The sequence below is a fragment of the Agelaius phoeniceus genome, chromosome 33, assembly GCF_051311805.1.
Source record: "Agelaius phoeniceus isolate bAgePho1 chromosome 33, bAgePho1.hap1, whole genome shotgun sequence".
NCBI lineage: Eukaryota > Metazoa > Chordata > Aves > Passeriformes > Icteridae > Agelaius > Agelaius phoeniceus.
Window position 1 is genome coordinate 3,920,946 of NC_135297.1, and position 19,049 is coordinate 3,939,994.

Here is a 19,049-nt window from a genome sequence, read left to right on the forward strand (position 1 = left end):
TGGCTGCAAACACAGGCCATTTCCCATGGGAAAAAGAAGTCCTTTCCCCACGGTCTGCAAATGAAATGCAAGGTGGCCTTTGGGGCTCTAAGGACTTGCAGGGTACTTCTTACTGGCAGCTTTCGATTTGGAGAAATCCAGCAAAGATTGCAAATTTCTTGCCGGGCACCACCCTATTGGCCAGGGCGAGAGGCCAGAAATGGAGGCCATTTTCCATGGGGAAAATGAAGTCATTGGCCCAGGGTCTGGGTATCAGATGAAAGGCGGCATCTGGGGCTCTAAGGACTTGCAGGGTCCTAGTTGCTGCCAGCATTAGGTTTGGAGAAATCCAGCAAAGATTGCATCACTCTAGCTTGGCTCCCCACTTTCTGCCATGGTGAGTGGCTGCAAACACAGGCCATTTCCCATGGGAAAAAGAAGTCCTTTCCCCACGGTCTGCAAATGAAATGCAAGGTGGCCTTTGGGGCTCTAAGGACTTGCAGGGTACTTCTTACTGGCAGCTTTCGATTTGGAGAAATCCAGCAAAGATTGCAAATTTCTTGCCGGGCACCACCCTATTGGCCAGGGCGAGAGGCCAGAAATGGAGGCCATTTTCCATGGGGAAAATGAAGTCATTGGCCCAGGGTCTGGGTATCAGATGAAAGGCGGCATCTGGGGCTCTAAGGCCTTGCAGGGTCTTAGTTGCTGCCAGCTTTAGGTTTGGAGAAATCCAGCAAAGATTGCATCACTCTAGCTTGGCTCCCCACTTTCTGCCATGGTGAGTGGCTGCAAACACAGGCCATTTCCCATGGGAAAAAGAAGTCCTTTCCCCACGGTCTGCAAATCAAATGCAAGGTGGCCTTTGGGCCTCTAAGGACATGCAGGGTACTTCTTACTGGCAGCTTTCGATTTGGAGAAATCCAGCAAAGATTGCAAATTTCTTGCCGGGCACCACCCTATTGGCCAGGGCGAGAGGCCAGAAATGGAGGCCATTTTCCATGGGGAAAATGAAGTCATTGGCCCAGGGTCTGGGTATCAGATGAAAGGCGGCATCTGGGGCTCTAAGGACTTGCAGGGTCTTAGTTGCTGCCAGCTTTAGGTTTGGAGAAATCCAGCAGAATTTTCAAATTTCCTGCTTGGCACCCTACTTTCTGCCAGGGCAAGTTGCAGCACAGGGATACTATTTCTATGGGAAAAAGAAGTAATTTCCCCATCATGTGGGTATCAGCAGAGAGGTGAAATTTGGGGCTCTAAGGAGCTGCAGGCTCCTCGTTGCCAGCAGGTTTAGTTTTGGAGAAAATCAGCCAAGTTTGCAAATTTCAGACAGGGAATGGAGTAGATGGCCGGGGCGAGTGGCCCCAAACTGACCCCATTTTCCATGGGGAAAAAAGTCATTTCCCCAGGTTTTGGGTATAAGATGAAAGGTGGCATCTGGGGCTCTAAGGACTTGCAGGGTCCTAATTGCTGCCAGCATTGGGTTTGGAGAAATCCAGCAAAGATTGCATCACTCTAGCTTGGCTCCCCACTTTCTGCCATAGTTAGTGGCTGCAAACGGAGGCCATTTCCCATGGGAAAAAGAAGTCCTTTCCCCACGGTCTGCAAATGAAATGCAAGGTGGCCTTTGGGGCTCTAAGGACTTGCAGGGTACTTCTTACTGGCAGCTTTCGATTTGGAGAAATCCAGCAAAGATTGCAAATTTCTTGCTGGGCACCACCCTATTGGCCAGGGCGAGAGGCCAGAAATGGAGGCCATTTTCCATGGGGAAAATGAAGTCATTGGCCCAGGCTCTGGGTATCAGATGAAAGGTGGCATCTGGGGCTCTAAGGACTTGAAGGGTCTTAGTTGCTGCCAGCTTTAGGTTTGGAGAAATCCAGCAGAATTTTCAAATTTCCTGCTTGGCACCCTACTTTCTGCCAGGGCAAGTTGCAGCACAGGGATACAATTTCTATGGGAAAAAGAAGTAATTTCCCCATCATGTGGGTATCAGCAGAGAGGTGAAATTTGGGGCTCTAAGGAGCTGCAGGCTCCTCGTTGCCAGCAGGTTTAGTTTTGGAGAAAATCAGCCAAGTTTGCAAATTTCAGACAGGGAATGAAGCAGATGGCCGGGGCGAGTGGCCCCAAACTGACCCCATTTTCCATGGGGAAAAGAAGTCATGTCCCCAGGGTCTGGGTATAAGATGAAAGGTGGCATCTGGGGCTCTAAGGACTTGCAGGGTCCTAGTTGCTGCCAGCATTGGGTTTGGAGAAATCCAGCAAAGATTGCATCACTCTAGCTTGGCTCCCCACTTTCTGCCATGGTGAGTGGCTGCAAACACAGGCCATTTCCCAATGGAAAAAGAAGTCCTTTCCCCACGGTCTGCAAATGAAATGCAAGGTGGCATTTGGGGCTCTAAGGACTTGCAGGGTACTTCTTACTGGCAGCTTTCGATTTGGAGAAATCCAGCAAAGATTGCAAATTTCTTGCTGGGCACCACCCTATTGGCCAGGGCGAGAGGCCAGAAATGGAGGCCATTTTCCTTGGGGAAAATGAAGTCATTGGCCCAGGGTCTGGGTATCAGATGAAAGGTGGCATCTGGGGCTCTAAGGACTTGCAAGGTCCTAGTTGCTGGCAGCTTTATGTTTGGAAGAATCCAGCACAGTTTGCAAATTTCTCGCTAGGCACAGCCTGCCTGCCAGGCCAAGTGGCCAGAAATGAAGGGCATTTTCCATGGGAAAAATGTCCTTAACCCAGGGTCTCAGTAACATGTTCAAGGTGGCCTTTCAGGCTCTAAGGACTTGCAGGGTCCTAGTTGCTGCCAGCATTAGGTTTGGAGAAATCCAGCAAAGATTGCATCACTCTAGCTTGGCTCCCCACTTTCTGCCATGGTGAGTGGCTGCAAACACAGGCCATTTCCCATGGGAAAAAGAAGTCCTTTCCCCACGGTCTGCAAATGAAATGCAAGGTGGCCTTTGGGGCTCTAAGGACTTGCAGGGTACTTCTTACTGGCAGCTTTAGATTTGGAGCAACCAGCAAAGATTGCAAATTTCTTGCCGGGCACCACCCTATTGGCCAGGGCGAGAGGCCAGAAATGGAGGCCATTTTCCATGGGGAAAATGAAGTCATTGGCCCAGGGTCTGGGTATCAGATGAAAGGCGGCATCTGGGGCTCTAAGGACTTGCAGGGTCCTAGTTGCTGCCAGCATTAGGTTTGGAGAAATCCAGCAAAGATTGCATCACTCTAGCTTGGCTCCCCACTTTCTGCCATGGTGAGTGGCTGCAAACACAGGCCATTTCCCATGGGAAAAAGAAGTCCTTTCCCCACGGTCTGCAAATCAAATGCAAGGTGGCCTTTGGGGCTCCAAGGACATGCAGGGTACTTCTTACTGGCAGCTTTCGATTTGGAGAAATCCAGCAAAGATTGCAAATTTCTTGCTGGGCACCACCCTATTGGCCAGGGTGAGAGGCCAGAAATGGAGTCCATTTTCCATGGGGAAAATGAAGTCATTGGCCCAGGCTCTGGGTATCAGATGAAAGGTGGCATCTGGGGCTCTAAGGACTTGAAGGGTCTTAGTTGCTGCCAGCTTTAGGTTTGGAGAAATCCAGCAGAATTTTCAAATTTCCTGCTTGGCACCCTACTTTCTGCCAGGGCAAGTTGCAGCACAGGGATACTATTTCTATGGGAAAAAGAAGTAATTTCCCCATCATGTGGGTATCAGCAGAGAGGTGAAATTTGGGGCTCTAAGGAGCTGCAGGCTCCTCGTTGCCAGCAGGTTTAGTTTTGGAGAAAATCAGCCAAGTTTGCAAATTTCAGACAGGGAATGAAGCAGATGGCCGGGGCGAGTGGCCCCAAACTGACCCCATTTTCCATGGGGAAAAGAAGTCATGTCCCCAGGGTCTGGGTATAAGATGAAAGGTGGCATCTGGGGCTCTAAGGACTTGCAGGGTCCTAGTTGCTGCCAGCATTGGGTTTGGAGAAATCCAGCAAAGATTGCATCACTCTAGCTTGGCTCCCCACTTTCTGCCATGGTGAGTGGCTGCAAACACAGGCCATTTCCCATGGGAAAAAGAAGTCCTTTCCCCACGGTCTGCAAATCAAATGCAAGGTGGCCTTTGGGGCTCTAAGGACTTGCAGGGTACTTCTTACTGGCAGCTTTCGATTTGGAGCAATCCAGCAAAGATTGCAAATTTCTTGCTGGGCACCACCCTATTGGCCAGGGCGAGAGGCCAGAAATGGAGGCCATTTTCCTTGGGGAAAATGAAGTCATTGGCCCAGGCTCTGGGTATCAGATGAAAGGTGGCATCTGGGGCTCTAAGGACTTGCAAGGTCCTAGTTGCTGGCAGCTTTATGTTTGGAAGAATCCAGCACAGTTTGCAAATTTCTCGCTAGGCACTGCCCTGCCTGCAAGGCCAAGTGGCCACAAATGAAGGGCATTTTCCATGGGAAAAATGTCCTTAACCCAGGGTCTCAGTAATGTGTTCAAGGTGGCCTTTCAGGCTCTAAGGACTTTCAGGCTCCTGGTTGCTGCCAACTTTAGGTTTGGAAGAATCCAGCAAAGATTGTATCACTCTAGCTTGGCTCCCCACTTTCTGCCATGGTGAGTGGCTGGAAACACAGGCCATTTCCCATGGGAAAAAGAAGTCCTTTCCCCACGGTCTGCAAATCAAATGCGAGGTGGCCTTTGGGGCTCTAAGGACTTGCAGGGTGCTTCTTACTGGCAGCTTTCGATTTGGAGAAATCCAGCAAAGATTGCAAATTTCTTGCTGGGCACTACCCTATTGGCCAAGGCGAGAGGCCAGAAATGGAGGCCATTTTCCATGGGGAAAATGAAGTCATTGGCCCAGGCTCTGGGTATCAGATGAAAGGCGGCATCTGGGGCTCTAAGGCCTTGCAGGGTCTTAGTTGCTGCCAGCTTTAGGTTTGGAGAAATCCAGCAAAGATTGCATCACTCTAGCTTGGCTCCCCACTTTCTGCCATGGTGAGTGGCTGCAAACACAGGCCATTTCCCATGGGAAAAAGAAGTCCTTTCCCCACGGTCTGCAAATCAAATGCAAGGTGGCCTTTGGGCCTCTAAGGACATGCAGGGTACTTCTTACTGGCAGCTTTCGATTTGGAGAAATCCAGCAAAGATTGCAAATTTCTTGCTGGGCACCACCCTATTGGCCAGGGCGAGAGGCCAGAAATGGAGGCCATTTTCCATGGGGAAAATGAAGTCATTGGCCCAGGCTCTGGGTATCAGATGAAAGGCGGCATCTGGGGCTCTAAGGACTTGCAGGGTCTTAGTTGCTGCCAGCTTTAGGTTTGGAGAAATCCAGCAGAATTTTCAAATTTCCTGCTTGGCACCCTACTTTCTGCCAGGGCAAGTTGCAGCACAGGGATACTATTTCTATGGGAAAAAGAAGTAATTTCCCCATCATGTGGGTATCAGCAGAGAGGTGAAATTTGGGGCTCTAAGGAGCTGCAGGCTCCTCGTTGCCAGCAGGTTTAGTTTTGGAGAAAATCAGCCAAGTTTGCAAATTTCAGACAGGGAATGGAGTAGATGGCCGGGGCGAGTGGCCCCAAACTGACCCCATTTTCCATGGGGAAAAAAGTCATTTCCCCAGGTTTTGGGTATAAGATGAAAGGTGGCATCTGGGGCTCTAAGGACTTGCAGGGTCCTAATTGCTGCCAGCATTGGGTTTGGAGAAATCCAGCAAAGATTGCATCACTCTAGCTTGGCTCCCCACTTTCTGCCATAGTTAGTGGCTGCAAACGGAGGCCATTTCCCATGGGAAAAAGAAGTCCTTTCCCCACGGTCTGCAAATCAAATGCAAGGTGGCCTTTGGGGCTCTAAGGACTTGCAGGGTACTTCTTACTGGCAGCTTTCGATTTGGAGAAATCCAGCAAAGATTGCAAATTTCTTGCTGGGCACCACCCTATTGGCCAGGGCGAGAGGCCAGAAATGGAGGCCATTTTCCATGGGGAAAATGAAGTCATTGGCCCAGGCTCTGGGTATCAGATGAAAGGTGGCATCTGGGGCTCTAAGGACTTGAAGGGTCTTAGTTGCTGCCAGCTTTAGGTTTGGAGAAATCCAGCAGAATTTTCAAATTTCCTGCTTGGCACCCTACTTTCTGCCAGGGCAAGTTGCAGCACAGGGATACAATTTCTATGGGAAAAAGAAGTAATTTCCCCATCATGTGGGTATCAGCAGAGAGGTGAAATTTGGGGCTCTAAGGAGCTGCAGGCTCCTCGTTGCCAGCAGGTTTAGTTTTGGAGAAAATCAGCCAAGTTTGCAAATTTCAGACAGGGAATGAAGCAGATGGCCGGGGCGAGTGGCCCCAAACTGACCCCATTTTCCATGGGGAAAAGAAGTCATGTCCCCAGGGTCTGGGTATAAGATGAAAGGTGGCATCTGGGGCTCTAAGGACTTGCAGGGTCCTAGTTGCTGCCAGCATTGGGTTTGGAGAAATCCAGCAAAGATTGCATCACTCTAGCTTGGCTCCCCACTTTCTGCCATGGTGAGTGGCTGCAAACACAGGCCATTTCCCAATGGAAAAAGAAGTCCTTTCCCCACGGTCTGCAAATGAAATGCAAGGTGGCCTTTGGGGCTCTAAGGACTTGCAGGGTACTTCTTACTGGCAGCTTTCGATTTGGAGAAATCCAGCAAAGATTGCAAATTTCTTGCCGGGCACCACCTTATTGGCCAGGGCGAGAGGCCAGAAATGGAGGCCATTTTCCTTGGGGAAAATGAAGTCATTGGCCCAGGGTCTGGGTATCAGATGAAAGGTGGCATCTGGGGCTCTAAGGACTTGCAAGGTCCTAGTTGCTGGCAGCTTTATGTTTGGAAGAATCCAGCACAGTTTGCAAATTTCTCGCTAGGCACTGCCCTGCCTGCAAGGCCAAGTGGCCACAAATGAAGGGCATTTTCCATGGGAAAAATGTCCTTAACCCAGGGTCTCAGTAATATGTTCAAGGTGGCCTTTCAGGCTCTAAGGACTTGCAGGCTCCTGGTTGCTGCCAACTTTAGGTTTGGAAGAATCCAGCAAAGATTGTATCACTCTAGCTTGGCTCCCCACTTTCTGCCATGGTGAGTGGCTGCAAACACAGGCCATTTCCCATGGGAAAAAGAAGTCCTTTCCCCACGGTCTGCAAATCAAATGCAAGGTGGCCTTTGGGGCTCTAAGGACTTGCAGGGTACTTCTTACTGGCAGCTTTCGATTTGGAGAAATCCAGCAAAGATTGCAAATTTCTTGCTGGGCACCACCCTATTGGCCAGGGCGAGAGGCCAGAAATGGAGGCCATTTTCCATGGAGAAAATGAAGTCATTGGCCCAGGCTCTGGGTATCAGATGAAAGGCGGCATCTGGGGCTCTAAGGACTTGCAGGGTCCAAGTTGCTGCCAGCTTTAGGTTTGGAGAAATCCAGCAAAGATTGCATCACTCTAGCTTGGCTCCCCACTTTCTGCCATGGTGAGTGGCTGCAAACACAGGCCATTTCCCATGGGAAAAAGAAGTCCTTTCCCCACGGTCTGCAAATCAAATGCAAGGTGGCCTTTGGGGCTCTAAGGACATGCAGGGTACTTCTTACTGGCAGCTTTCGATTTGGAGAAATCCAGCAAAGATTGCAAATTTCTTGCTGGGCACCACCCTATTGGCCAGGGCGAGAGGCCAGAAATGGAGGCCATTTTCCATGGGGAAAATGAAGTCATTGGCCCAGGCTCTGGGTATCAGATGAAAGGTGGCCTTTGGGGCTCTAAGGACTTGCAGGGTCTTAGTTGCTGCCAGCTTTAGGTTTGGAGAAATCCAGCAGAATTTTCAAATTTCCTGCTTGGCACCCTACTTTCTGCCAGGGCAAGTTGCAGCACAGGGATACTATTTCTATGGGAAAAAGAAGTAATTTCCCCATCATGTGGGTATCAGCAGAGAGGTGAAATTTCGGGCTCTAAGGAGCTGCAGGCTCCTCGTTGCCAGCAGGTTTAGTTTTGGAGAAAATCAGCCAAGTTTGCAAATTTCAGACAGGGAATGGAGTAGATGGCCGGGGCGAGTGGCCCCAAACTGACCCCATTTTCCATGGGGAAAAAAGTCATTTCCCCAGGGTCTGGGTATAAGATGAAAGGTGGCATCTGGGGCTCTAAGGACTTGCAGGGTCCTAGTTGCTGCCAGCATTGGGTTTGGAGAAATCCAGCAAAGATTGCATCACTCTAGCTTGGCTCCCCACTTTCTGCCATAGTTAGTGGCTGCAAACGGAGGCCATTTCCCATGGGAAAAAGAAGTCCTTTCCCCACGGTCTGCAAATGAAATGCAAGGTGGCCTTTGGGGCTCTAAGGACTTGCAGGGTACTTCTTACTGGCAGCTTTCGATTTGGAGAAATCCAGCAAAGATTGCAAATTTCTTGCTGGGCACCACCCTATTGGCCAGGGCGAGAGGCCAGAAATGGAGGCCATTTTCCTTGGGGAAAATGAAGTCATTGGCCCAGGCTCTGGGTATCAGATGAAAGGTGGCATCTGGGGCTCTAAGGACTTGCAGGGTCCTAGTTGCTGGCAGCTTTATGTTTGGAAGAATCCAGCACAGTTTGCAAATTTCTCGCTAGGCACAGCCTGCCTGCCAGGCCAAGTGGCCAGAAATGAAGGGCATTTTCCATGGGAAAAATGTCCTTAACCCAGGGTCTCAGTAATATGTTCAAGGTGGCCTTTCAGGCTCTAAGGACTTTCAGGCTCCTGGTTGCTGCCAACTTTAGGTTTGGAAGAATCCAGCAAAGATTGTATCACTCTAGCTTGGCTCCCCACTTTCTGCCATGGTGAGTGGCTGCAAACGGAGGCCATTTCCCATGGGAAAAAGAAGTCCTTTCCCCACGGTCTGCAAATGAAATGCAAGGTGGCCTTTGGGGCTCTAAGGACTTGCAGGGTACTTCTTACTGGCAGCTTTCGATTTGGAGCAATCCAGCAAAGATTGCAAATTTCTTGCTGGGCACCACCCTATTGGCCAGGGCGAGAGGCCAGAAATGGAGGCCATTTTCCTTGGGGAAAATGAAGTCATTGGCCCAGGGTCTGGGTATCAGATGAAAGGCGGCATCTGGGGCTCTAAGGACTTGCAGGGTCCAAGTTGCTGCCAGCATTAGGTTTGGAGAAATCCAGCAAAGATTGCATCACTCTAGCTTGGCTCCCCACATTCTGCCATGGTGAGTGGCTGGAAACACAGGCCATTTCCCATGGGAAAAAGAAGTCCTTTCCCCACGGTCTGCAAATCAAATGCAAGGTGGCCTTTGGGGCTCTAAGGACTTGCAGGGTACTTCTTACTGGCAGCTTTAGATTTGGAGCAATCCAGCAAAGATTGCAAATTTCTTGCTGGGCACCACCCTATTGGCCAGGGCGAGAGGCCAGAAAAGGAGGCCATTTTCCTTGGGGAAAATGAAGTCATTGGCCCAGGCTCTGGGTATCAGATGAAAGGTGGCATCTGGGGCTCTAAGGACTTGCAGGGTCCTAGTTGCTGGCAGCTTTATGTTTGGAAGAATCCAGCACAGTTTGCAAATTTCTCGCTAGGCACTGCCCTGCCTGCAAGGCCAAGTGGCCACAAATGAAGGGCATTTTCCATGGGAAAAATGTCCTTAACCCAGGGTCTCAGTAATATGTTCAAGGTGGCCTTTCAGGCTCTAAGGACTTTCAGGCTCCTGGTTGCTGCCAACTTTAGGTTTGGAAGAATCCAGCAAAGATTGTATCACTCTAGCTTGGCTCCCCACTTTCTCCCATGGTGAGTGGCTGCAAACACAGGCCATTTCCCATGGGAAAAAGAAGTCCTTTCCCCACGGTCTGCAAATCAAATGCAAGGTGGCCTTTGGGGCTCCAAGGACATGCAGGGTACTTCTTACTGGCAGCTTTCGATTTGGAGAAATCCAGCAAAGATTGCAAATTTCTTGCTGGGCACCACCCTATTGGCCAGGGCGAGAGGCCAGAAATGGAGGCCATTTTCCTTGGGGAAAATGAAGTCATTGGCCCAGGGTCTGGGTATCAGATGAAAGGTGGCATCTGGGGCTCTAAGGACTTGCAAGGTTCTAGTTGCTGGCAGCTTTATGTTTGGAAGAATCCAGCACAGTTTGCAAATTTCTCGCTAGGCACAGCCTGCCTGCCAGGCCAAGTGGCCAGAAATGAAGGGCATTTTCCATGGGAAAAATGTCCTTAACCCAGGGTCTCAGTAACATGTTCAAGGTGGCCTTTCAGGCTCTAAGGACTTGCAGGGTCCTAGTTGCGGCCAGCATTAGGTTTGGAGAAATCCAGCAAAGATTGCATCACTCTAGCTTGGCTCCCCACTTTCTGCCATGGTGAGTGGCTGCAAACACAGGCCATTTCCCATGGGAAAAAGAAGTCCTTTCCCCACGGTCTGCAAATGAAATGCAAGGTGGCCTTTGGGGCTCTAAGGACTTGCAGGGTACTTCTTACTGGCAGCTTTAGATTTGGAGCAACCAGCAAAGATTGCAAATTTCTTGCCGGGCACCACCCTATTGGCCAGGGCGAGAGGCCAGAAATGGAGGCCATTTTCCATGGGGAAAATGAAGTCATTGGCCCAGGGTCTGGGTATCAGATGAAAGGCGGCATCTGGGGCTCTAAGGACTTGCAGGGTCCTAGTTGCTGCCAGCATTAGGTTTGGAGAAATCCAGCAAAGATTGCATCACTCTAGCTTGGCTCCCCACTTTCTGCCATGGTGAGTGGCTGCAAACACAGGCCATTTCCCATGGGAAAAAGAAGTCCTTTCCCCACGGTCTGCAAATCAAATGCAAGGTGGCCTTTGGGGCTCCAAGGACATGCAGGGTACTTCTTACTGGCAGCTTTCGATTTGGAGAAATCCAGCAAAGATTGCAAATTTCTTGCTGGGCACCACCCTATTGGCCAGGGTGAGAGGCCAGAAATGGAGTCCATTTTCCATGGGGAAAATGAAGTCATTGGCCCAGGCTCTGGGTATCAGATGAAAGGTGGCATCTGGGGCTCTAAGGACTTGAAGGGTCTTAGTTGCTGCCAGCTTTAGGTTTGGAGAAATCCAGCAGAATTTTCAAATTTCCTGCTTGGCACCCTACTTTCTGCCAGGGCAAGTTGCAGCACAGGGATACTATTTCTATGGGAAAAAGAAGTAATTTCCCCATCATGTGGGTATCAGCAGAGAGGTGAAATTTGGGGCTCTAAGGAGCTGCAGGCTCCTCGTTGCCAGCAGGTTTAGTTTTGGAGAAAATCAGCCAAGTTTGCAAATTTCAGACAGGGAATGAAGCAGATGGCCGGGGCGAGTGGCCCCAAACTGACCCCATTTTCCATGGGGAAAAGAAGTCATGTCCCCAGGGTCTGGGTATAAGATGAAAGGTGGCATCTGGGGCTCTAAGGACTTGCAGGGTCCTAGTTGCTGCCAGCATTGGGTTTGGAGAAATCCAGCAAAGATTGCATCACTCTAGCTTGGCTCCCCACTTTCTGCCATGGTGAGTGGCTGCAAACACAGGCCATTTCCCATGGGAAAAAGAAGTCCTTTCCCCACGGTCTGCAAATCAAATGCAAGGTGGCCTTTGGGGCTCTAAGGACTTGCAGGGTACTTCTTACTGGCAGCTTTCGATTTGGAGAAATCCAGCAAAGATTGCAAATTTCTTGCTGGGCACCACCCTATTGGCCAGGGCGAGAGGCCAGAAATGGAGGCCATTTTCCTTGGGGAAAATGAAGTCATTGGCCCAGGCTCTGGGTATCAGATGAAAGGTGGCATCTGGGGCTCTAAGGACTTGCAAGGTCCTAGTTGCTGGCAGCTTTATGTTTGGAAGAATCCAGCACAGTTTGCAAATTTCTCGCTAGGCACTGCCCTGCCTGCAAGGCCAAGTGGCCACAAATGAAGGGCATTTTCCATGGGAAAAATGTCCTTAACCCAGGGTCTCAGTAATGTGTTCAAGGTGGCCTTTCAGGCTCTAAGGACTTTCAGGCTCCTGGTTGCTGCCAACTTTAGGTTTGGAAGAATCCAGCAAAGATTGTATCACTCTAGCTTGGCTCCCCACTTTCTGCCATGGTGAGTGGCTGGAAACACAGGCCATTTCCCATGGGAAAAAGAAGTCCTTTCCCCACGGTCTGCAAATCAAATGCAAGGTGGCCTTTGGGGCTCTAAGGACTTGCAGGGTGCTTCTTACTGGCAGCTTTCGATTTGGAGAAATCCAGCAAAGATTGCAAATTTCTTGCTGGGCACTACCCTATTGGCCAAGGCGAGAGGCCAGAAATGGAGGCCATTTTCCATGGGGAAAATGAAGTCATTGGCCCAGGCTCTGGGTATCAGATGAAAGGCGGCATCTGGGGCTCTAAGGCCTTGCAGGGTCTTAGTTGCTGCCAGCTTTAGGTTTGGAGAAATCCAGCAAAGATTGCATCACTCTAGCTTGGCTCCCCACTTTCTGCCATGGTGAGTGGCTGCAAACACAGGCCATTTCCCATGGGAAAAAGAAGTCCTTTCCCCACGGTCTGCAAATCAAATGCAAGGTGGCCTTTGGGCCTCTAAGGACATGCAGGGTACTTCTTACTGGCAGCTTTCGATTTGGAGAAATCCAGCAAAGATTGCAAATTTCTTGCTGGGCACCACCCTATTGGCCAGGGCGAGAGGCCAGAAATGGAGGCCATTTTCCATGGGGAAAATGAAGTCATTGGCCCAGGCTCTGGGTATCAGATGAAAGGCGGCATCTGGGGCTCTAAGGACTTGCAGGGTCTTAGTTGCTGCCAGCTTTAGGTTTGGAGAAATCCAGCAGAATTTTCAAATTTCCTGCTTGGCACCCTACTTTCTGCCAGGGCAAGTTGCAGCACAGGGATACTATTTCTATGGGAAAAAGAAGTAATTTCCCCATCATGTGGGTATCAGCAGAGAGGTGAAATTTGGGGCTCTAAGGAGCTGCAGGCTCCTCGTTGCCAGCAGGTTTAGTTTTGGAGAAAATCAGCCAAGTTTGCAAATTTCAGACAGGGAATGGAGTAGATGGCCGGGGCGAGTGGCCCCAAACTGACCCCATTTTCCATGGGGAAAAAAGTCATTTCCCCAGGTTTTGGGTATAAGATGAAAGGTGGCATCTGGGGCTCTAAGGACTTGCAGGGTCCTAATTGCTGCCAGCATTGGGTTTGGAGAAATCCAGCAAAGATTGCATCACTCTAGCTTGGCTCCCCACTTTCTGCCATAGTTAGTGGCTGCAAACGGAGGCCATTTCCCATGGGAAAAAGAAGTCCTTTCCCCACGGTCTGCAAATCAAATGCAAGGTGGCCTTTGGGGCTCTAAGGACTTGCAGGGTACTTCTTACTGGCAGCTTTCGATTTGGAGAAATCCAGCAAAGATTGCAAATTTCTTGCTGGGCACCACCCTATTGGCCAGGGCGAGAGGCCAGAAATGGAGGCCATTTTCCATGGGGAAAATGAAGTCATTGGCCCAGGCTCTGGGTATCAGATGAAAGGTGGCATCTGGGGCTCTAAGGACTTGAAGGGTCTTAGTTGCTGCCAGCTTTAGGTTTGGAGAAATCCAGCAGAATTTTCAAATTTCCTGCTTGGCACCCTACTTTCTGCCAGGGCAAGTTGCAGCACAGGGATACAATTTCTATGGGAAAAAGAAGTAATTTCCCCATCATGTGGGTATCAGCAGAGAGGTGAAATTTGGGGCTCTAAGGAGCTGCAGGCTCCTCGTTGCCAGCAGGTTTAGTTTTGGAGAAAATCAGCCAAGTTTGCAAATTTCAGACAGGGAATGAAGCAGATGGCCGGGGCGAGTGGCCCCAAACTGACCCCATTTTCCATGGGGAAAAGAAGTCATGTCCCCAGGGTCTGGGTATAAGATGAAAGGTGGCATCTGGGGCTCTAAGGACTTGCAGGGTCCTAGTTGCTGCCAGCATTGGGTTTGGAGAAATCCAGCAAAGATTGCATCACTCTAGCTTGGCTCCCCACTTTCTGCCATGGTGAGTGGCTGCAAACACAGGCCATTTCCCAATGGAAAAAGAAGTCCTTTCCCCACGGTCTGCAAATGAAATGCAAGGTGGCCTTTGGGGCTCTAAGGACTTGCAGGGTACTTCTTACTGGCAGCTTTCGATTTGGAGAAATCCAGCAAAGATTGCAAATTTCTTGCCGGGCACCACCTTATTGGCCAGGGCGAGAGGCCAGAAATGGAGGCCATTTTCCTTGGGGAAAATGAAGTCATTGGCCCAGGGTCTGGGTATCAGATGAAAGGTGGCATCTGGGGCTCTAAGGACTTGCAAGGTCCTAGTTGCTGGCAGCTTTATGTTTGGAAGAATCCAGCACAGTTTGCAAATTTCTCGCTAGGCACTGCCCTGCCTGCAAGGCCAAGTGGCCACAAATGAAGGGCATTTTCCATGGGAAAAATGTCCTTAACCCAGGGTCTCAGTAATATGTTCAAGGTGGCCTTTCAGGCTCTAAGGACTTGCAGGCTCCTGGTTGCTGCCAACTTTAGGTTTGGAAGAATCCAGCAAAGATTGTATCACTCTAGCTTGGCTCCCCACTTTCTGCCATGGTGAGTGGCTGCAAACACAGGCCATTTCCCATGGGAAAAAGAAGTCCTTTCCCCACGGTCTGCAAATCAAATGCAAGGTGGCCTTTGGGGCTCTAAGGACTTGCAGGGTACTTCTTACTGGCAGCTTTCGATTTGGAGAAATCCAGCAAAGATTGCAAATTTCTTGCTGGGCACCACCCTATTGGCCAGGGCGAGAGGCCAGAAATGGAGGCCATTTTCCATGGAGAAAATGAAGTCATTGGCCCAGGCTCTGGGTATCAGATGAAAGGCGGCATCTGGGGCTCTAAGGACTTGCAGGGTCCAAGTTGCTGCCAGCTTTAGGTTTGGAGAAATCCAGCAAAGATTGCATCACTCTAGCTTGGCTCCCCACTTTCTGCCATGGTGAGTGGCTGCAAACACAGGCCATTTCCCATGGGAAAAAGAAGTCCTTTCCCCACGGTCTGCAAATCAAATGCAAGGTGGCCTTTGGGGCTCTAAGGACATGCAGGGTACTTCTTACTGGCAGCTTTCGATTTGGAGAAATCCAGCAAAGATTGCAAATTTCTTGCTGGGCACCACCCTATTGGCCAGGGCGAGAGGCCAGAAATGGAGGCCATTTTCCATGGGGAAAATGAAGTCATTGGCCCAGGCTCTGGGTATCAGATGAAAGGTGGCCTTTGGGGCTCTAAGGACTTGCAGGGTCTTAGTTGCTGCCAGCTTTAGGTTTGGAGAAATCCAGCAGAATTTTCAAATTTCCTGCTTGGCACCCTACTTTCTGCCAGGGCAAGTTGCAGCACAGGGATACTATTTCTATGGGAAAAAGAAGTAATTTCCCCATCATGTGGGTATCAGCAGAGAGGTGAAATTTCGGGCTCTAAGGAGCTGCAGGCTCCTCGTTGCCAGCAGGTTTAGTTTTGGAGAAAATCAGCCAAGTTTGCAAATTTCAGACAGGGAATGGAGTAGATGGCCGGGGCGAGTGGCCCCAAACTGACCCCATTTTCCATGGGGAAAAAAGTCATTTCCCCAGGGTCTGGGTATAAGATGAAAGGTGGCATCTGGGGCTCTAAGGACTTGCAGGGTCCTAGTTGCTGCCAGCATTGGGTTTGGAGAAATCCAGCAAAGATTGCATCACTCTAGCTTGGCTCCCCACTTTCTGCCATAGTTAGTGGCTGCAAACGGAGGCCATTTCCCATGGGAAAAAGAAGTCCTTTCCCCACGGTCTGCAAATGAAATGCAAGGTGGCCTTTGGGGCTCTAAGGACTTGCAGGGTACTTCTTACTGGCAGCTTTCGATTTGGAGAAATCCAGCAAAGATTGCAAATTTCTTGCTGGGCACCACCCTATTGGCCAGGGCGAGAGGCCAGAAATGGAGGCCATTTTCCTTGGGGAAAATGAAGTCATTGGCCCAGGCTCTGGGTATCAGATGAAAGGTGGCATCTGGGGCTCTAAGGACTTGCAGGGTCCTAGTTGCTGGCAGCTTTATGTTTGGAAGAATCCAGCACAGTTTGCAAATTTCTCGCTAGGCACAGCCTGCCTGCCAGGCCAAGTGGCCAGAAATGAAGGGCATTTTCCATGGGAAAAATGTCCTTAACCCAGGGTCTCAGTAATATGTTCAAGGTGGCCTTTCAGGCTCTAAGGACTTTCAGGCTCCTGGTTGCTGCCAACTTTAGGTTTGGAAGAATCCAGCAAAGATTGTATCACTCTAGCTTGGCTCCCCACTTTCTGCCATGGTGAGTGGCTGCAAACGGAGGCCATTTCCCATGGGAAAAAGAAGTCCTTTCCCCACGGTCTGCAAATGAAATGCAAGGTGGCCTTTGGGGCTCTAAGGACTTGCAGGGTACTTCTTACTGGCAGCTTTCGATTTGGAGCAATCCAGCAAAGATTGCAAATTTCTTGCTGGGCACCACCCTATTGGCCAGGGCGAGAGGCCAGAAATGGAGGCCATTTTCCTTGGGGAAAATGAAGTCATTGGCCCAGGGTCTGGGTATCAGATGAAAGGCGGCATCTGGGGCTCTAAGGACTTGCAGGGTCCAAGTTGCTGCCAGCATTAGGTTTGGAGAAATCCAGCAAAGATTGCATCACTCTAGCTTGGCTCCCCACATTCTGCCATGGTGAGTGGCTGGAAACACAGGCCATTTCCCATGGGAAAAAGAAGTCCTTTCCCCACGGTCTGCAAATCAAATGCAAGGTGGCCTTTGGGGCTCTAAGGACTTGCAGGGTACTTCTTACTGGCAGCTTTAGATTTGGAGCAATCCAGCAAAGATTGCAAATTTCTTGCTGGGCACCACCCTATTGGCCAGGGCGAGAGGCCAGAAAAGGAGGCCATTTTCCTTGGGGAAAATGAAGTCATTGGCCCAGGCTCTGGGTATCAGATGAAAGGTGGCATCTGGGGCTCTAAGGACTTGCAGGGTCCTAGTTGCTGGCAGCTTTATGTTTGGAAGAATCCAGCACAGTTTGCAAATTTCTCGCTAGGCACTGCCCTGCCTGCAAGGCCAAGTGGCCACAAATGAAGGGCATTTTCCATGGGAAAAATGTCCTTAACCCAGGGTCTCAGTAATATGTTCAAGGTGGCCTTTCAGGCTCTAAGGACTTTCAGGCTCCTGGTTGCTGCCAACTTTAGGTTTGGAAGAATCCAGCAAAGATTGTATCACTCTAGCTTGGCTCCCCACTTTCTCCCATGGTGAGTGGCTGCAAACACAGGCCATTTCCCATGGGAAAAAGAAGTCCTTTCCCCACGGTCTGCAAATCAAATGCAAGGTGGCCTTTGGGGCTCTAAGGACTTGCAGGGTACTTCTTACTGGCAGCTTTCAATTTGGAGAAATCCAGCAAAGATTGCAAATTTCTTGCTGGGCACCACCCTATTGGCCAGGGCGAGAGGCCAGAAATGGAGGCCATTTTCCATGGGGAAAATGAAGTCATTGGCCCAGGCTCTGGGTATCAGATGAAAGGTGGCCTTTGGGGCTCTAAAGACTTGCAGGGTCTTTGTTGCTGCCAGCTTTAGGTTTGGAGAAATCCAGCAGAATTTTCAAATTTCCTGCTTGGCACCCTACTTTCTGCCAGGGCAAGTTGCAGCACAGGGATACTATTTCTATGGGAAAAAGAAGTAATTTCCCCATCATGTGGGTATCAGCAGAGAGGTGAAATTTGGGGCTCTAAGGAGCTGCAGGCTCCTCGTTGCCAGCAGGTTTAGTTTTGGAGAAAATCAGCCAAGTTTGCAAATTTCAGACAGGGAATGGAGTAGATGGCCGGGGCGAGTGGCCCCAAACTGACCCCATTTTCCATGGGGAAAAAAGTCATTTCCCCAGGGTCTGGGTATAAGATGAAAGGTGGCATCTGGGGCTCTAAGGACTTGCAGGGTCCTAGTTGCTGCCAGCATTGCGTTTGGAGAAATCCAGCAAAGATTGCATCACTCTAGCTTGGCTCCCCACTTTCTGCCATGGTGAGTGGCTGCAAACACAGGCCATTTCCCATGGGAAAAAGAAGTCCTTTCCCCACGGTCTGCAAATCAAATGCAAGGTGGCCTTTGGGGCTCCAAGGATTTGCAGGGTACTTCTTACTGGCAGCTTTCGATTTGGAGAAATCCAGCAAAGATTGCAAATTTCTTGCCGGGCACCACCCTATTGGCCAGGGCGAGAGGCCAGAAATGGAGGCCATTTTCCATGGGGAAAATGAAGTCATTGGCCCAGGGTCTGGGTATCAGATGAAAGGCGGCATCTGGGGCTCTAAGGACTTGCAGGGTCCTAGTTGCTGCCAGCATTAGGTTTGGAGAAATCCAGCAAAGATTGCATCACTCTAGCTTGGCTCCCCACTTTCTGCCATGGTGAGTGGCTGGAAACACAGGCCATTTCCCATGGGAAAAAGAAGTCCTTTCCCCACGGTCTGCAAATCAAATGCAAGGTGGCCTTTGGGGCTCTAAGGACTTGCAGGGTACTTCTTACTGGCAGCTTTCGATTTGGAGAAATCCAGCAAAGATTGCAAATTTCTTGCTGGGCACCACCCTATTGGCCAGGGCGAGAGGCCAGAAATGGAGGCCATTTTCCATGGGGAAAATGAAGTCATTGGCCCAGGGTCTGGGTATCAGATGAAAGGCGGCATCTGGGGCTCTAAGGCCTTGCAGGGTCCTAGTTGCTGCCAGCATTAGGTTTGGAGAAATCCAGCAAAGATTGCATCACTCTAGCTTGGCTCCCCACTTTCTGCCATGGTGAGTGGCTGCAAACACAGGCCATTTCCCATGGGAAAAAGAAGTCCTTTCCCCACGGTCTGCAAATCAAATGCAAGGTGGCCTTTGGGGCTCCAAGGACATGCAGGGTACTTCTTACTGGCAGCTTTAGATTTGGAGCAATCCAGCAAAGATTGCAAATTTCTTGCTGGGCACCACCCTATTGGCCAGGGCGAGAGGCCAGAAATGGAGGCCATTTTCCATGGGGAAAATGAAGTCATTGGCCCAGGCTCTGGGTATCAGATGAAAGGTGGCCTTTGGGGGTCTAAAGACTTGAAGGGTCTTTGTTGCTGCCAGCTTTAGGTTTGGAGAAATCCAGCAGAATTTTCAAATTTCCTGCTTGGCACCCTACTTTCTGCCAGGGCAAGTTGCAGCACAGGGATACTATTTCTATGGGAAAAAGAAGTAATTTCCCCATCATGTGGG